General features: G+C 44.5%; 1 pseudogene; it reads right to left on the minus strand.

The window, feature by feature from the left end:
• LOC123171162 (uncharacterized) overlaps nt 1-2,904 on the minus strand; it is a 3,239-nt pseudogene extending 335 nt beyond the window's left edge.
• Nucleotides 2,905-5,132: the final 2,228 nt, after the last annotated feature.

Consider the following 5,132-nt stretch of genomic DNA (forward strand, 5'->3'; position numbering starts at 1 on the left):
GGCATTCTTTATTTGATTCGTTCCCACATGATCGGTCCAAATTAGGGAAATATTGTAACAAACATGGTATTGGAGAATGAAAATGAGCCCTTCTAATGACACCTTGCATGGTAAACCTCTTGTGTGTACTTGCACTGGAACCAGATAACATCTGATGGAGGAGATTCAGAAGTACAACATCATTCATCCACGTTTGATCGAACATGCTTATTATTCCTTTGGTAGTCTGGTATATTAGATTTTATAGATATTTGCTGGGGTACAACCTTCTTGCTGTAACGGAAATCCCGTTTTGGATCAAAATCCAGGGGTAAGTTACCTTGTGTAGGATAAACAGTTAAACACCCTGCACCACATTGTATAAAAGCTCGGACGGTCTTCCGTGAAACAAATTGGGCTAACTTTGTTGTACCATGCCCTTTGGCACTTCCAGAATCAAATCTACCGTTACTCCGTGAGTAACTGTAATGTCATAGACATACAAATGATGTACAAGACTAAGTGCTTGCTAAAGAGTAGAAAGTAAGATAGAGATGCCTTTCATCAACTTTTCTTTCTTCTTGATTATGCATCTAACATACCTTTTTTGTGTGTTGTACGTTCTCTGATCTGAAAGTTTCAGTTCTGCTGATGGTGCTGTCAGTTCTAACATTTCCTCCTTTAAACCTGCAAATTAAGTTTGAAGACTCTGCAGCGCCGAGGGGATCTGGTGGGGCATGTAGAGAACGAAGCCAAGAAGTTCCTTCACGACGGGAACACCTTTGATCGTTCAAGTGCCACTGCAGCACAAATGCGCATCCACTGATCCTGACCCCGGCTCATGTCGGCTCACGTCATCTTCATCCTGCGCTAGGTCGCCACTTGCCGTGGACCCAAATTGGACATGTATGTATGCACATACCAAGGAAGCATGGTGCTCTCACTTAAATTTTGGTTGTTCCAGTCACTTCTGAAAGAACCAGTTACACGGCACCATGATTGAAACAAATAAGTACACCTGAAACATAGCAGATGGCATACATTGGTTTAGTTGCAGGATTAAGAAGTTATATCTGCAACTTAAATGTAAAAGTAATATATGAACGGAAAAACTAACGCCCACACGTGTGGGCGTTTGCACATCGCCCACACGCCTCCATCACCACTCATTTTGCCACGTATGGACAAATGACATCAGCAGAAATATTTTTGGTTTTCGGCTTAAAAATATTTTATCTCGTAATTAAAAAAGCGAATTAAAAATCCGTTTTCACCATTAAATCCGTCTCGACGAGATCTTCAAAACTAGACCCCATGTTGATATGTTTCGACGAATTTTTTTTTCCCAAAAGTTGTCATGATGTTTACATTGTAGTTGCCGTAGTGCTTAAACTAAAGTTGCCATGTGGCAATTTTAGTTTGTAGATCATAGCAATTTTAGTTTTTCGATGATGGCAATTCCAGTACTTTGACCATGAAAATATTTTTTTATATGAACCATGACAATTTTAAGTGCATGTATCATGGCAATTTTAATTTATGGTGCATGGCAAGTCTAGTTTCTTAATCCCCGTTTTATAACATGTCAAAATTTACTTTTAAATATAGAAGAAAATAGCTGAAACATATCATGGCAACTTCAGTGTAAACATCATGGCAATTCATGTGCAATAGACACGGCAACTTTTAACCCAAAAAAATCGTCGAAATATATTGATATGAGATCTAGTTTCGAAGATCTCGTCGCGAGGGATTTAATGGTGAAAACGGATCTTCAATCGGATTTTTTATTTAAGAGATAAAACATTTTAAAAACAGAAAATCCAAAAAGATTTCCACATGTATGCATGCAGTGACATGACGTAGTCTGTGTGCTATAGGGCGTGTGGGCGGGTTTGGCTCTCACCATACGTGTGGGCGTTAGCGTTGTCCTATATGAAATATCAATCTGAAGTGTTACTCTTGTGAGCTTATCTTCCTTGGATTGCCGTAGCTTCAAGATAGCTAGGCTCAACCCTTGCAATGCAAGCTCCATCAAACACTAAAAAAAAACCTTTGAACAGATTTATGGTTCATAGGTACGGTGGTTTGCAGAGAAGTGCTACCAACTTATACATAGTAATGTGAGATGTGTGAAGTAATTGCAAACATGTTTCCTCTTATTTATAGGACTGTATCCAGCAAAAGGGGTTGCCTATCGGTTGAAGTCTACACATATTTTAAAGACAAATTCATAAACCGTTAAGGATCTCCCTAGATAGTAAGAACAAACGAACAACGGACCATGCAATACAATGATTTTGATTTGCAGTTTTACTGTTGACACAACCAGATTTACTACTTCATGACAGAAATTCAAACAAAGAACATGTCATCTACTCAGACATCACAAAAAGATTGGTCAAAACATACATGAAGCAGAAAAAAAAACGGATCTGCTATGTTCTAGTTTAATAAATGAAACTACCACGTCTAGATCTGGGCCACAAGAACTTACAGTTTAATAAGATATCAACGGGTGAAGATGGAGGTCGTTGCCACAGGGATGAGGAGGGCCATGGTGGTTGGTGGAGCCCAAATCCCGGCCATCCATGGAGAGCTTGAATCTGCTAGTTGTCAGAGTTGGGAAGGACCACGGCATGAATGTTGCTGCAGAGGCGAGGGAGAGGGTCGTGGAGGTTCTGGATTGCTGCTCAACCGTGCTGGGGACGACTACCACCTGAGAACCACCTCTTCTCCCCGTGGCGACCAGATTTGCTGCACCCCGGGCAAGCATCCCACGCGGACTCCACAAGCCCCAGACGCAGCACCGTCCGAGAGGCCGCATGTCGCTTCGGTCTACTAAACCGCACACGTGCCAAGCACAGCTGCAATCCCCATCTCCTCCGCCGCTGTAAACGAATCAGCGCGTCCACTGCCCTTCATCGATGCGTTCCCAGACTCCCCAGTCTCTTACGCCGTCCTACACTCCCCTCAATCCAGCAAGCTCCCTTGTACCTGTCACCGCGGCTTCTCCGTCGTGGCGTTCCCTTCGCCGTGGTCTCTCTTCTGTGGGCGAGGGGATCTGGACGGTGGCGACGAAGGGTGAGGAGAATCACCGAGAGGCTGCTGCCAGGGCTGGGCCCGGAGAAGGCAGAGACAAGTAAAACGAAAATGGAACCGACTATGGGAGGTCAGACCGCCATACCCAGAGAGTGTTCATACCTGACAGCGTTGACCCAAATGCCTCCCAACACCATGCTGCATGAGAGGGCTTCAATTCGTGGGAGCTTAGTAACTCTAGGGACACGGTTGAAACAGGAACCTGAGATGTCATGCATCTCATAGCATTTTCGACATCCACCAGAGGCTTTATTTAGCGTCGACAGTCAAAAATTATCCCAGTTATGTCCTCAGAGCAACTCCAACGCGTCGACCCGAACGGACGGCGCTTTTTTCTGTTTATCCGTTTGGGTCGGCCGCCCGCTCGGTGTTCGCCCCGTTTGAGATTTGGGTCGGCAGTGCGCCCAATGCGCCGACCCATTTCATATCCGCACGTAAATTTTGAAAAAGGTCCATGGCCATAGTTCATGCCAGCGGCCATGTCGTCGCCCGAAATTCATGCCGGTACCATGCGAGCTTCAGAAAACACCACACAGTTCGGTTGGCGCACTTGCTAGCGGCCGGCACACATGCCAGCACACAAAAAAGGGCGGGAGTTCGACCACGCCATCACGGCCGTGGTCATGCCGGCACACTTGCCGGCATACAAAAAAGGATGACGCTCGCTGCTATAGGTCACTCGTCGTCAAACTTGAGCATGTAGGCCTGCATCTTCTCGAACCACGACCTCTTCCTTGGCGACACGGTGTTGAGATCCACCTTCATGATCTCCACCCCGGGCATTATGCGAGCGAGAGCCACTTCTTTCGCCTTGGTCTTGGCGTTGGCGGCCTCGATCTCTAGCATTTTGGCTTGCTTCTTCGCCTCCATCTCAAGCATCTTGGCTTGCTTCTCCGCATCCATCTCAAGCCTCCTCCTTTGGATCTCCATGAAGGCGTCCATTTGCTCTTCTTTGTATCGTCAGAGCTCCTCATTCCTTGAGTCCTTCTTGCTCATCATGCCCTCCACGCTTGCGATCAAGGCATTCAACACCACTGAAGGAAATATGCCCTAGAGGCAATAATAAAGTTGTTATTTATATTTCCTTATATCATGATAAATGTTTATTATTCATGCTAGAATTTATTAACCAGAAACTTGATACATGTGTGGATACATAGACAAAACACAGTGTCCCTGGTAAGCCTCTACTAGACTAGCTCGTTAATCAAAGATGGTTAAGTTTTCTAACCATAGACATGTGTTTTCATTTGATGAACGGGATCACATCATTAGGAGAATGATGTGATGGAAAAGACCCATCCATTAGCTTAGCATAAAGATCATTATGTTTTATTGCTATTGCTTTCTTCATGGAATATACATATTCCTTTGACTATGTGATTATGCAACTCCCGGATACCGGAGGAATACCTTGTGTGCTATCAAACGTCACAATGTAACTGGGTGATTATAAAGATGCTCTACAGGTATCTCCGAAGCTGTTTGTTGGGTTGGCATAGATCGAGATTAGGATTTGTCACTCCGAGTATCGGAGAGGTATCTCTGGGCCCTCTCGGTAATGCACATCATAATAAGCCTTGCAAGCAATGTAACTAATGAGTTAATTACGGGATGATGTATTACGGAACGAGTAAAGAGACTTACCGATAACGAGATTGAACTAGGTATGAAGATACCGACGATCGAATCTCGGGCAAGTAACATACCGATGACAAAGGGAATTACGTATGTTGTCATTGCGGTACGACCGATAAAGATCTTCGTAGAATATGTAGGAACCAATATGAGCATCCAGGTTCCCTTGTTGGTTATTGACCGGAGAGGTGTCTCGGTCATGTCTACATAGTTCTCGAACCCATAGGGTCCGCACACTTAACGTTTGATGACGATTTTGTATTATATGAGTTATGTGATTTGGTGACCGAATGTTGTTCGGAGTCCCGGATGAGATCATAGACATGACGAGGAGTCTCGAAATGGTCGAGAGGTAAAGATTCATATATAGGACGATAGTATTCGGACACCGGAAGTGTTCCGAGGGTATCGGG

The sequence above is a fragment of the Triticum aestivum genome, chromosome 7D (genome assembly GCF_018294505.1).
Source record: "Triticum aestivum cultivar Chinese Spring chromosome 7D, IWGSC CS RefSeq v2.1, whole genome shotgun sequence".
NCBI lineage: Eukaryota > Viridiplantae > Streptophyta > Magnoliopsida > Poales > Poaceae > Triticum > Triticum aestivum.